Source organism: Aedes albopictus, chromosome 1 (assembly GCF_035046485.1).
Source record: "Aedes albopictus strain Foshan chromosome 1, AalbF5, whole genome shotgun sequence".
Lineage (NCBI taxonomy): Eukaryota > Metazoa > Arthropoda > Insecta > Diptera > Culicidae > Aedes > Aedes albopictus.
Window position 1 is genome coordinate 102,688,078 of NC_085136.1, and position 14,622 is coordinate 102,702,699.

The 14,622-nt window shown below is 40.4% G+C and overlaps 1 protein-coding gene across 1 annotated transcript in view; it reads left to right on the forward strand.

Annotated features, from left to right (window-relative positions):
• Positions 1–14,622, forward strand: part of LOC109409429 (protein hairless) — a 129,706-nt gene that overhangs the window by 88,521 nt on the left and 26,563 nt on the right. The window contains exon 2 of the mRNA XM_029855595.2: positions 8,875–8,946. The gene's annotated coding sequence lies outside the window, so the exon portion shown is untranslated. The remainder of the gene's footprint in view (positions 1–8,874; positions 8,947–14,622) is intronic.

The window sequence follows — 14,622 nt, forward strand, 5'->3', positions numbered from 1 at the left end:
TCAAAGCGATCGAACACTAGCGCATCTGGTGGAACAATCGCGCAAATCAAATGAAATTTGAATTGATCGTTAAATGCATGTGCGATGTGCCAAGCCGGTTTGAAGAGTGTTACGTCTGTTTGTCTGTGCAAGAAGCAAATCTGAACATAAATAAACTTGACAAACAACAATTTTTCACATCTGTAATGACGTCGTCAAAATTTTGTAAACATTTGCATTTACCGCGTCGTCAATAAATGGTTCTCGGAAACGATTTCGTCAATTTCGATTTTTCGCCTCTCACTCTGCGCAGAAAAAATCACAGACTTCATAAGTGTGAAAACAATTTCGCTAATAGCAGGCCAATTTTACCCGTCAAACCATTGACAATGCGCACAAGCGCAGAGCGCCATCTGCTGTCGCGCATTCGAGTGAAAAGTGACGGCCCCTCATCTAATCACCGCGCGTTCGCAAAAATTAGCCATCCCCCTTTCGCGACCTTCGCGTCGATCGCTCGCGCCGCGCCAAATCACACGCGATCTCAAATTGTTTTCGAAATGGCGTGGCCCTTCTATGGCGGAAAAGACGATCCCTAGCAGCTGCTGCTGCTGCTGCTGCTGTGTGGCTTTATTAAACATTATTATCTGACCAGTCAGTGCCAGTCACAGTCAGTGTGGTGTTTGTAATTTCGCGCGCTAATAGATTACCCGCAATTTATTCGCAGCAAACCGCGGAATCAATGCCACGACACGTGAAAGAAGCAGACAAAAAAATTAAACTCATTGAACGAGATTTCCAAGTATTGCTTATCCAGAGAAATCTTCCAACCTGGCGGAGTGAAGAAGACAAAGAAGACCTGTTCCGCAAACGTCAAATTGCTGCACACTTCAAAAAGTATGCACACAACCTTGAAACAAAAATAAATAGTTGAGAATCTAAATTATGTTTAATGGCGTACAGCTGCATACTAAAGTGCTAAAACAACACCTAATATAGTTTAGAAATAAGTTACATGTTGCGGCAGCAATTGAGTTTACATAAACCATAAATGAAACAATTTTCATTATTTTTGAATTTTATGGCAACCAAGTGAATGAGAGCTTTTTAGCGTGAACCGAGCACTTTTGACGTTTGCGGAACGACTGCGGCGGTCGAAACCACCGCAACCCCGTTGGATTTTTTCTATTTTACCGCAGTAACTCGCACGCTTTGTCTGTCCTGAACGAAAAAAAATACTATTAGTCATCGATTGTCATTGAGATTCGGCTTTATGGGCGATCGACCACGCCATGCGCAGAAGCATGGCCTACTGCATGCTGCAATGATCAACAAAGTGTTTACCGTCTACCCCCGTTGGTTTGACCTCATCTAATCTGAACACTTTTTAATTTGACCCCCTCTAATCTGCACATCGTTCAAACTAAAAATGGTTCAAGCGTCATTCTGCTCATGGAACGGGGTGAAACGGAACGCAGAATCAAAACAAAACAGAGAAAAGGGTTACCATCAGCGTGTTGTTCGATGCCTTCAGGGTTACTAGAAGTTCAAATTAAAAAATGAACCCCGTTGGTTTGCATGAGGTGTCGTTCAAACCAACGGGGGTAGACGGTACTGGATAGTGGCGCCCTCCTCCTCGTACATCGTAGTAGGTCGGTCTCTTGTTGTTGGTGTGCCCAGTTCTGGCTGTATAATGTTAATTATGCTCGCGATCATAGTTGGCTGTGTTTTGCTGGATCTGGATTATACCATAAAAGGTTTATAACCATTAGTCTGTATTTGACACAGAAAAGCGGCGAACCTTTTTCGTTTTTATTGCTTCCCGAATCGTTTTAACGTTTCCGCGTAGTATATTCATTCCATAAACAGAAGCTCCTGAAACGAAGCTTTCCAGGTCTCCTGGAAAGAAGCTTTTCAGTTCTACTGGAAAGAAGCTTTCCAGATTCACTGGAAAGAAGCTTTCCAGATTCACTGGGAAGAAGCTTTCCAGTTCCACTGGAAAGAAGCTTTCCAGGTTCACTGGAAAGAAGCTTTCCAGGTTCACTGGAAAGAAGCTTTCCAGGTTCACTGGAAAAAAGCTTTCCAGGTTCACTGGAAAGAAGCTTTCCAGGTTCACTGGAAAGAAGCTTTCCAGATTCACTGGATAGAAGCTTTCCAGATTCACTGGAAAGAAGCTTTCCAGGTTCACTGGAAAGAAGCTTTCCAGATTCACTGCGAAGAAGCTTTCCAGATTCACTGGGAAGAGGCTTTCCAGGTTCACTGAAAAAAAAAAGCTTTCCAGTTCTGCTGGAAAGAAGCTCCAGGCTTTCCAGGTTCATAGAAACAAGCTTTCCAGCTTGTCAAGGAATCTCTCCAGAATACCTGTCAACGAATCTCTACTGATTCCTGTCGAGGAATCTCTCCAGATTCCAGTCGAGGAATCTCTCCAGATTCCTGTCGAGGAATCTCTCCAGATTCCTGTCGAGGAATCTCTCTAGATTCCTGTCGAGGAATCTCTTCAGATTCCTGTCGAGGAATCTCTCCAGATCTGACCAGATTCCTGTCGAGGAATCTCTCCAGGTTCCTGTGAGATTCCTGGACAGGAATCTGGAGAAATTGCTGTACAGGAATCTGGAGAGATTCCTTGACAGGAATCTGGAGAGCGTCCTCGGCAGAAATCTGGAGAGATTCCTCTACATAATCTGGAGAGATTCCTCGACAGGAATCTGGAGAGATTCCTCGACTGGAATCTGGAGAGGGTTCTATAACATTTACCCGAAAACCATTTACCCGAAACACATTTACCCGAATGACATTTACCCGAACGTCATTTACCCGAATGCGACAAATACCCGAACGCGACATTTACCCGAATGCGACATTTACCCGAATGTGACATTCTCCCGAATACGACATTTACCCGAATGCGACATTTACCCGAATGCGACACTTACCCGAAAAATGCAAAAAAAAATCGTGGACTTGATCCCCATATGATTTGTCAATAATAAATATGTTATGGCCCGGTGTTATACAGCCGGCTTTCGTTAGACCTTATAATCATCAGCCCAAGTGGCCGGGGTTCTGCTAAACCGAACTAAGCGCCAAAAAGTTTATTCCGAGATAATTAAGTTTAAAGTTCAATAACTCACAAATAAACAACAGCTAAGATAATTTGAAACTTTTCCGCACACATGTAGCTTACAAGCCTTTATTAACCATCAGAGATGAAGAATACATGTAAATTATTTGAAATCATTGATATAATTACATTTAATTTCTCAGTACTTTGCACTCAGTTCACTCTGGCTGAACAAAAACATTGGAATATGGTATATAGTTCAGTGTGGCTGACTGTATTTCTTTGTTTCAGAGAAAACCAGTCGGATTGTGAAAAAAAATCTCGATTTTTTATCGTCTGAGGTTGAAGTCGATATCACTCACAATCCTTAACATGAATCAGAGAGGACGCGTATAGTATAGTACCACGGAGGTCTCAAAATAGTTTGAAATATGAACGGCGGAAGCCCGCTCAGCTCAGCAATTGCCACCCATGTTTTTTTTTTTCATAGGCCATGCATTGTGCAGGCACAGAGCAAGAGTGATTATGTCAAATGATGTCCTTGTATGTCCTGAGGTGCTGAGATGTGAAAGTGGAGCAATTTGTGTACTTCAAATTTATGCTGGTCGAAGAAAACCATGAAAATGTTCTGCCAAAGTGAACCAAGACAAAACAAATTTCAAAAATACGAAAGAGAATCGAACTTGGATCATTTGAGTGATAACCAAGCGCGTTACCTCTAGGTCATTTTACCTAGCTGAAGGTCAGTCGTTAAGTCAGAATCAAGTTTTAAACATTCTTCTCAAGGATGGTTTTCGTGAAAACGCCATTTTTCGATCAGCCAAAGCGAACCAAGTGTTTGATTTATTTTAACCTTTATTATTCTTATTATCCTTGTTGTTCAATGACGGCTTCTGTGTTAAAGTATCAGTATAAAGTGTATCGACATAACGCAGGTATTCAAAACCAGTTGATTTTTGAATTGTTGAGAATAAATTGATTTTAAAATACAGTGGATTTGGTTCACTTTGGCTGAATGTGATTTGGAAAATCGGCGATCAGGTTCATCAACATATAATTGGATCCTCCAACATCCGTATTTCTAATTACGAGTTCAATTCTCTCACAGATTGTTACTATGAGTCGATTAGAAGTTAGAAATCTGACGGCGATGAGGAAAACTTGAAATGTTCATCATATAGATCAATACTAAAATATTTTGCTGATTCTATGAAATGGTTTACAGTTCACTCTGGCTGGGTGCAATTTCATTTTTTGTATGTTCTGCCAAACAGAAATTTTGAATTTACTCCACGAAGAGCTGTAAGAATTACTGGATTTTTACACTGAAGATAGATCATCATATTCTTCATCCAATGGTTAAGAAAACTCATTTTTTCAAAAAATGGTCTTTGGTTCGGTTTAGCAGAACCCCGACCAAGTGATCATCAAGCACTCTGGTACAGGACTAACTGGCGATCAAAATGCAATTTTAATTTGAGGACTTTTTAATGTTTTTTTTTTAAACGTCTCCACATCACAAACCCGAACGCCAACCCGAAATCATTCAGGAGGTCGCCCAAAAAGTGTTCACTGTGGACAATTTATTAGATGTTGATAAAACTTGATCAGTTAGAAAAGGGGACTGTTCTTTCGAAGTTATTCCTTTGAGAGCTATAAGTATTTTAATCTGAAATGTTTCCTTCTTTTAAATGTTCTTTCAAATAGACGATCTTATAACCATACTCCCACGAAATTCGTTTTTATCATAATTCATTTGGTATTGAGTTCTTGCACCAGACCTTGTCAAATGGCTAGCTTTCTGATAAGTGAGAATGCCCGAAAAGACATCGAGCCATTCGGCTAAAAATCATTCATGCCGAAAGTCATGACGATGAATGCTAAATTGTCACCAAGAAGTTTGAGATAAATTGAACTGTTTTAGCACAACTGAACATTCGAATGTAATGACTTTTTAATTACCAAGCTATTCCATTTTAACAACACTGGCTGCTTTGAGCTACTTATATACATTTATATACTCACTCACAATTTAGCAGCCATACTGCAAGTATTCTAATATTTGCCTTTTTAAACCACTCGGTTAGTATGCTTGGCTTACTATCCATTTCTCTACCTATAACGGGGTAATGACCCATTCGGGGTAATGGCTTTTGGGATAAAGGCCTATTCGGGGTTATGGATTTCGGGCCGTGGCATTAGGGGTAACTTGGTAGAGTTTCTTTTACAGAAATAGTGTTAACCTCACTAAGTTGTTTGGTGGTCAAACTATTCCTATCCTTCGGAGATTTTTCCTTCTTCTCTTCAAAGGCTGTTCTTTGAACTACTAACTGTATATGAGTTTTTTTTTCTTCTTTCGATCATAGGATGTTCTTTTAAATTACATTTTTACAGGATTGAGTAATGGATTCCAAGTCTACACCTAAGAATTTTCCCTTCTTTTAATAACAGTGAACAAATTGCAAACTTTTTTTTATCAAAGTTTTTTTTTTCTAATGTTGATTTGCCGAGGGCTGTTCTGTAATCGATTCGATCTAATGACCATTCGGCCTACAAATAGAGTTTTTCTCTTCTTTAAATCATAAACTGTTCTTTGCTTATCGAAAGAACAGCTTATGAATCAAAGAAGGGTAAATCTCTAGAGGGAATGCCAACATCAAACACAAAAAACATCAAGCTGCAGTGATTAGTTTGATTCAGGTGTTTAACCTGTGAATTCCTATCGCGGATCATTTCAGGGAAAATCCAATAAAATGTGTTTCTGAGGAATTCGACATTAAAAATATTTGTCTGAGCCGCAGTACAAAATAATACATGTACTTTTTGCATTGAACAAAACAAATGAACTTTACTCACAGAATCATCATTTATGCAGAGTAATAAACTATTCGGGTAAATGTCGCATTCGGGTATGCGTCGCATTCGGGTAAGTGTCGCATTCGGGTAAATGTCGCATTCGGGTAAATGTCGCGTTCGGGTATTTGGCATTCGGGTATATGTTACATTCGGGTAAATGGTTTTCGGGTAAATGTCTTTCGGGTAAATGGTTTTCGGGTAAATGTTATAGAATCCTGGAGAGACACCTCGAAAGGAAGCTTGTGAGTTTCTTCGACAGAAAACTGGAGAGATTCTTCAACAGGAATCTAGACAGATTCAACAGGAATCTGGAGAGATTCTTCGTCAGAAATCGGGAGATTCTTCGAAGAGAATTAGGAGAGATTCTCAACAGGAATCTCTAAAGATTCCTGTTGAGGATTCTCTCCAGATTCCTGTCGAGGAATCTCTCCAGATTGCTGTTGAAGAATCTCTCCAGATTCCAGTCGAGGAATTTCTCCAGATTCCAGTCGAGGAATCTCTCCAGATTGCTGTCGAGGAATTTCTCCAGATTCCAGTCGAGGAATCTCTCCAGATTCCTGTCAAGAATATCTTCAGATTCCTGTCGACCAATCTCTCCAGATTCGTGTCGACGAATCTCTCCAGATTGCTGTCGAGGAATCCCTCCAGATTGCTGTCTAACAATCTCTCCAGATTCCTGTCGACGAATCTCCGCAGGTTCCTGTCGAGGTATCTCACCAGATAGCTGTCGGAGAATCTCTCCAGATATCTGTCGAGGATTCTCTCCAGATTCCTGTCGAGGAATCTCTCCAGATTCCTGTCGAGGAATCTCTCCAGGTTCCTGTCGAGGTATCTCACCAGATACCTGTCGACGAATCTCTCCAGATTTCTGTCGAGGAATCTCCGCAGGTTCCTGTCGAGGTATCTCACAAGATAGCTGTCGAAGAATCTCTCCAGATACCTGCCAAGGATTCTCTCCAAATTCCTGTCCTGGAATCTCTCCAGATTCCTGTCGAGGAATCTCTCCAGATTCCTGTCGAGGAATCTCTCCAGATTCCTGTCGAGGAATCTCTCCAGAGTCCTATCGAGGATGCTCTCCAGATTCCTGTTGAGGAATATCTCCAGATTCCTGTCGAGGAATATCTCCAGATTCCTGTCAAGGAATATCTCCAGATTCCTGTCGAGGAATCTCTTCAGATTCCTGTCGAGGAATCTTTTCAGATTCCTGTCGAGGAATCTCTCCAGATTATGTAGAGGAATCTCTCCCGATTTCTTTCGAAGAATTTCCTCAGATCCTTGTCAAGGAATCTCTCCAGATTCCTGTCGAGGAATCTCTACAGATTCCTGTCGAGGAATCTCTCCAGATTCCTGTCGAGGAATCCTCCCAGATTCCTGTCGAGAAATGCCTCCAGATTCTTGTCAAGGAATCTCTTCAGATTCCTGCCGAGGATCTCGCCAGATTCTTGCCGAGGATCGCTCCAAATTTCTGTCGAGGAATCTCTCCAGATTCCTGTCGAGGAATCTCTCCAGATCCCTGTCGAGGAATCTCTCCAGATTCCTGTCGAGGAATCTCTCCAGATTCCTGTCGAGTAATTTCTCCAGATTCCTGTCGAGGAATCTCTCCAGATTCGTGTCCAGGAATCTCTCCAGATTCCTGTCCAGGAATCTCTACAGATTTCTGTCGACGAATCTCTCCAGATTCCTGTCGAGGAATCTCTGCAGATTCTTGTTAAAAAATCTCTCCAAATTCATGTAGAGAATTTCCAGCCAAATCTTGTTGAGAATCTTCTCAAGCTTTATATCGATGTAATACAGATTTCAGTCATTATTTGTCAAGTAGTCTTTGCATCTCTAATAACTCTTGAACAGTCATATATCCAAATTATAATTATGTATAAGGTCATAAAAAGGTATAAGGCTTTTTACTACATCAGTACCTCAGCAACAAACTTTAGAAAGCAACGACCACAAACCTCCTCGCCCAGGGCATGCTTTCAAATCCCCTCGTCGCGACAAATGACCCCATCTTACGAAGTAGGGTATGTGTGCCATCAGTAATCTCACGCTCCCATATTCATCCTATTCGAAAACAAGCGATTACGGCACTGATTGATTCCGTTCTTTGTGTTTACATGGGTGCTCACTTCTAACAAAAAATACAAAAATAAGAAACAAAACAAACAGCGCTCCAATCCCTTGTTTTTCGTAGGATGAAAATGGGAGCCACATGCTTAATAAGGGAACCAATACCCTACTACTCGGTCGTTTTTTTCTGGATTTTCTTTTCAAAAGCAAACATTAAACAGTCAACGCCAGCCAAAGACCCTGGCTATCCTAATAATAATAAAAAAAAGTTCAATTATCTTTAGACGAGCTTTTTTTCTCTCCACATCTCTCTGGTCTCTATCTTCGCGCATTTTTTCCACCTCCTTCTTCACATTCACATGTAGGAAGGTACCCATGTAGACAATCATAGTTCGCATTCGTCCCTAGTTTTTCCCGTCCCACATGGATGGACCACAGACCATCATCCGCAGCATCATCACCATCTCCACCGTCGTCGTCATCATCATCTGTAGGGAATCGGTTCGCTTCACTTCACGTTCATGTTCCATCTCAACGTTTTTTTTTTATTTTCTCGCCGATCTTCGTTTATTTTATATATGTATAGAATTCCATTTTCCCTCGTTTCCCCATTTCGCCTCTCCCCACTCTTGGTAAATGTCGAGTTTTTATCCTCCACTCGGCAAATTTTGAAATATTTCAAAAAACGATGGAAAAAAGATTATTTATCTCCTTGTTGTCGTACTTTTGCCCCGTTCGCGCTCTATTCGAGGTTAGGTATGAGTTTTTTTTATTACCATCTCCGAACTGGGGAACGAATCGAAATGGATTGCAATCTATGTGTTGAGCATTCCACCCTCTCTTTATCTCGAAAGATTTTACGATCCTTGCAAAATAACTAATCAATCATCTCTCCGGTTTCAATTATTTTCTTTCAGATGTACAAACATCCTCAATGTTGGCGTAGTTGAGCGCGAGTCCAGTCCGAACGCCTGCACATGCATTAATCGGTAAGTTTTATGAATTTATTGGAAAATGGGTTGAATGTGACCCTGAGGAGGTTTATTTTCCCGAGGGAAACGTCAATTTCGAAGGGTGTCACAGAAATCGTTCGAACTTTCGATAATTTTATAAATTCTGAATTTTCGCCTGATGACGTTCTGTTCAGTTCAGTTCAGTTTCCTCAGAGGAATTCTAGTAGAATTCCAGAGCAATTATAACAGAATTCCTGAGCAATTCTAGCACAATTCCAGAAGGAATTCTAGCAGAATTCCAGAAGGAATTCTAGCAGAATTCCAGAAGGAATTCTAGCAGAATTCCAGAAGGAATTCTAGCAGAATTCCAGAAGGAATTCTAGCAGAATTCCAGAAGGATTTCTAGCAGAATTCCAGAAGGAATTCTAGCAGAATTCCAGAAGGAATTCTAGCAGAATTCCAGAAGGAATTCTAGCAGAATTCCAGAAGGAATTCTAGCAGAATTCCAGAAGGAATTCTAGCAGAATTCCAGAAGGAATTCTAGCAGAATTCCAGAAGGAATTCTAGCAGAATTCCAGAAGGAATTCTAGCAGAATTCCAGTTGGAATTCCAGCAGAATTCCAGAAGGAATTCTAGCAGAATTCCAGAAGGAATTCTAGCAGAATTCCAGAAGGAATTCTAGCAGAATTCCAGAAGGAATTCTAGCAGAATTCCAGAAGGAATTCTAGCAGAATTCCAGAAGGAATTCTAGCAGAATTCCAGAAGGAATTCTAGCAGAATTCCAGAAGGAATTCTAGCAGAATTCCAGAAGGAATTCTAGCAGAATTCCAGAAGGAATTCTAGCAGAATTCCAGAAGGAATTCTAGCAGAATTCCAGAAGGAATTCTAGCAGAATTCCAGAAGGAATTCTAGCAGAATTCCAGAAGGAATTCTAGCAGAATTCCAGAAGGAATTCTAGTAGAATTCCAGAAGGCATTCTAGCAGAATTCCAGAAGGAATTCTAGCAGAATTCCAGAAGGAATTCTAGCAGAATTCCAGAAGGATTTCTAGCAGAATTCCAGAAGGATTTCTAGCAGAATTCCAGAAGGAATTCTAGCAGAACTCCAGAAGGAATTCTAGCAGAATTCCAGAAGGAATTCTAGCAGAATTCCAGAAGGAATTCTAGCAGAATTCCAGAAGGAATTCTAGCAGAATTCCAGAAGGAATTCTAGCAGAATTCCAGAAGGAATTCTAGCAGAATTCCAGAAGGAATTCTAGCAGAATTCCAGAAGGAATTCTAGCAGAATTCCAGAAGGAATTCTAGCAGAATTCCAGAAGGAATTCTAGCAGAATTCCAGAAGGAATTCTAGCAGAATTCCAGAAGGAATTCTAGCAGAATTCCAGAAGGAATTCTAGCAGAATTCCAGAAGGAATTCTAGCAGAATTCCAGAAGGAATTCTAGCAGAATTCCAGAAGGAATTCTAGCAGAATTCCAGAAGGATTTCTAGCAGAATTCCTGAAGGAATTCTAGCAGAATTCCAGAAGGAATTCTAGCAGAATTTCAGAAGGAATTCTAGCAGAATTCCAGAAGGAATTCTAGCAGAATTCCAGAAGGAATTCTAGCAGAATTCCAGAAGGAATTCTAGCAGAATTCCAGAAGGAATTCTAGCAGAATTCCAGAAGGAATTCTAGCAGAATTCCAGAAGGAATTCTAGCAGAATTCCAGAAGGAATTCTAGCAGAATTCCAGAAGGAATTCTAGCAGAATTCCAGAAGGAATTCTAGCAGAATTCCAGAAGGAATTCTAGCAGAATTCCAGAAGGAATTCTAGCAGAATTCCAGAAGGATTTCTAGCAGAATTCCAGAAGGAATTCTAGCAGAACTTCAGAAGGAATTCTAGCAGAATTCCAGAAGGAATTCTAGCAGAATTCCAGAAGGAATTCTAGCAGAATTCCAGAAGGAATTCTAGCAGAATTCCAGAAGGATTTCTAGCAGAATTCCAGAAGGAATTCTAGCAGAATTCCAGAAGGAATTCTAGCAGAATTCCAGAAGGAATTCTAGCAGAATTCCAGAAGGAATTCTAGCAGAATTCCAGAAGGAATTCTAGCAGAATTCCAGAAGGAATTCTAGCAGAATTCCAGAAGGAATTCTAGCAGAATTCCAGAAGGAATTCTAGCAGAATTCCAGAAGGAATTCTAGCAGAATTCCAGAAGGAATTCTAGCAGAATTCCAGAAGGAATTCTAGCAGAATTCCAGAAGGATTTCTAGCAGAATTCCAGAAGGAATTCTAGCAGAATTCCAGAAGGAATTCTAGCAGAATTCCAGAAGGAATTCTAGCAGAATTCCAGAAGGAATTCTAGCAGAATTCCAGAAGGAATTCTAGCAGAATTCCAGAAGGAATTCTAGCAGAATTCCAGAAGGAATTCTAGCAGAATTCCAGAAGGGATTCTAGCAGAATTCCAGAAGGATTTCTAGCAGAATTCCAGAAGGAATTCTAGCAGAATTCCAGAAGGAATTCTAGCAGAATTCCAGAAGGGATTCTAGCAGAATTCCAGAAGGATTTCTAGCAGAATTCCAGAAGGAATTCTAGCAGAATTCCAGAAGGAATTCTAGCAGAATTCCAGAAGAAATTCTAGCAGAATTCCAGAAGGAATTCTAGCAGAATTCCAGAAGGAATTCTAGCAGAATTCCAGAAGGAATTCTAGCAGAATTCCAGAAGGAATTCTAGCAGAATTCCAGAAGGAATTCTAGCAGAATTCCAGAAGGAATTCTAGCAGAATTCCAGAAGGAATTCTAGCAGAATTCCAGAAGGAATTCTAGCAGAATTCCAGAAGGAATTCTAGCAGAATTCCAGAAGGAATTCTAGCAGAATTCCAGAAGGAATTCTAGCAGAATTCCAGAAGGAATTCTAGCAGAATTCCAGAAGGAATTCTAGCAGAATTCCAGAAGGAATTCTAGCAGAATTCCAGAAGGAATTCTAGCAGAATTCCAGAAGGATTTCTAGCAGAATTCCAGAAGGAATTCTAGCAGAATTCCAGAAGGAATTCTAGCAGAATTCCAGAAGGAATTCTAGCAGAATTCCAGAAGGAATTCTAGCAGAATTCCAGAAGGAATTCTAGCAGAATTCCAGAAGGAATTCTAGCAGAATTCCAGAAGGAATTCTAGCAGAATTCCAGAAGGAATTCTAGCAGAATTCCAGAAGGAATTCTAGCAGAATTCCAGAAGGAATTCTAGCAGAATTCCAGAAGGAATTCTAACAGAATTCCAGAAGGAATTCTAGCAGAATTCCAGAAGGAATTCTAGCAGAATTCCAGAAGGAATTCTAGCAGAATTCCAGAAGGAATTCTAGCAGAATTCCAGAAGGAATTCTAGCAGAATTCCAGAAGGAATTCTAGCAGAATTCCAGAAGGAATTCTAGCAGAATTCCAGAAGGAATTCTAGCAGAATTCCAGAAGGAATTCTAGCAGAATTCCAGAAGGAATTCTAGCAGAATTCCAGAAGGAATTCTAGCAGAATTCCAGAAGGAATTCTAGCAGAATTCCAGAAGGAATTCTAGCAGAATTCCAGAAGGAATTCTAGCAGAATTCCAGAAGGAATTCTAGCAGAATTCCAGAAGGAATTCTAGCAGAATTCCAGAAGGAATTCTAGCAGAAATCCAGAAGGAATTCTAGCAGAATTCCAGAAGGAATTCTAGCAGAATTCCAGAAGGAATTCTAGCAGAATTCCAGAAGGAATTCTAGCAGAATTCCAGAAGGAATTCTAGCAGAATTCCAGAAGGAATTCTAGCAGAATTCCAGAAGGAATTCTAGCAGAATTTCAGACGGAATTCTAGCACAACTCCAGAAGGAATTCTAGCAGAATTCCAGAAGGAATTCTAGCAGAATTCCAGAAGGAATTCTAGCAGAATTCCAGAAGGAATTCTAGCAGAAATTCAGAAGGAATTCTAGCAGAATTCCAGAAGGAATTCTAGCAGAATTCCAGAAGGAATTCTAGCAGAATTCCAGAAGGAATTCTAGCAGAATTCTAGCAGCATTCCAGTTCAGTTTAGTTCAGTTCAGTTCAGTTCAGTTCAGTTCAGTTCAGTTCAGTTCAGTTCAGTTCAGTTCAGTTCAGTTCAGTTCAGTTCAGTTCAGTTCAGTTCAGTTCAGTTCAGTTCAGTTCAGTTCAGTTCAGTTCAGTTCAGTTCAGTTCAGTTCAGTTCAGTTCAGTTCAGTTCAGTTCAGTTCAGTTCAGTTCAGTTCAGTTCAGTTCAGTTCAGTTCAGTTCAGTTCAGTTCAGTTCAGTTCAGTTCAGTTCAGTTCAGTTCAGTTCAGTTCAGTTCAGTTCAGTTCAGTTCAGTTCAGTTCAGTTCAGTTCAGTTCAGTTCAGTTCAGTTCAGTTCAGTTCAGTTCAGTTCAGTTCAGTTCAGTTCAGTTCAGTTCAGTTCAGTTCAGTTCAGTTCAGTTCAGTTCAGTTCAGTTCAGTTCAGTTCAGTTCAGTTCAGTTCAGTTCAGTTCAGTTCAGTTCAGTTCAGTTCAGTTCAGTTCAGTTCAGTTCAGTTCAGTTCAGTTCAGTTCAGTTCAGTTCAGTTCAGTTCAGTTCAGTTCAGTTCAGTTCAGTTCAGTTCAGTTCAGTTCAGTTCAGTTCAGTTCAGTTCAGTTCAGTTCAGTTCAGTTCAGTTCAGTTCAGTTCAGTTCAGTTCAGTTCAGTTCAGTTCAGTTCAGTTCAGTTCAGTTCAGTTCAGTTCAGTTCAGTTCAGTTCAGTTCAGTTCAGTTCAGTTCAGTTCAGTTCAGTTCAGTTCAGTTCAGTTCAGTTCAGTTCAGTTCAGTTCAGTTCAGTTCAGTTCAGTTCAGTTCAGTTCAGTTCAGTTCAGTTCAGTTCAGTTCAGTTCAGTTCAGTTCAGTTCAGTTCAGTTCAGTTCAGTTCAGTTCAGTTCAGTTCAGTTCAGTTCAGTTCAGTTCAGTTCAGTTCAGTTCAGTTCAGTTCAGTTCAGTTCAGTTCAGTTCAGTTCAGTTCAGTTCAGTTCAGTTCAGTTCAGTTCAGTTCAGTTCAGTTCAGTTCAGTTCAGTTCAGTTCAGTTCAGTTCAGTTCAGTTCAGTTCAGTTCAGTTCAGTTCAGTTCAGTTCACACTGAAAAGTGCAAAAAGTAAATAACTGCCAAAATTTAGACACCGAAAAAAAAAACTATTTAAAAATCATAAAGATTGGTGGCCCATCTGACGACAATAGTCCAATCCAATTTCCTATTTCGATTCAATCGTATACCCAAATAAATCGACCATGATGGTAATGACGATGATGATGGACAATATATATTCCTGCTGGATGCGTCATACCGGTCGATCGACCCTGTTTGGGTTTTTGTGTGTCTCAAATTTGATGAACTTTTTTTTTATTTCATTCCGGCTCCTCTTTCTGTCTCGATCGACCTTTTATTTCGGGGCCGGGGCCAGCCGCCAAATAAATCGAGGGGGCACTTTTCGCTGAATCATCCCTTCATCGTGCGGTCGTCGTCGTTGAATATAGTACCTACTTTGACGTACTGCTGTTATTCTTCTGGAAGCATATACAGTGTTTTGGTTTCGATTAAAATTTCCAAAAAAAGCATCGCCGCTACCGCCGTTTTCTAATTTAACGCCCGATTAAAGGTCACGAACTTTGAGCTTCTAGCGGTTACGGGTTTGAAAATTCTCCATCACGTGGCGTGGTGGTATAGTCGATTGGACATTGCCAATGGAAATGTTCGAACTTTAGA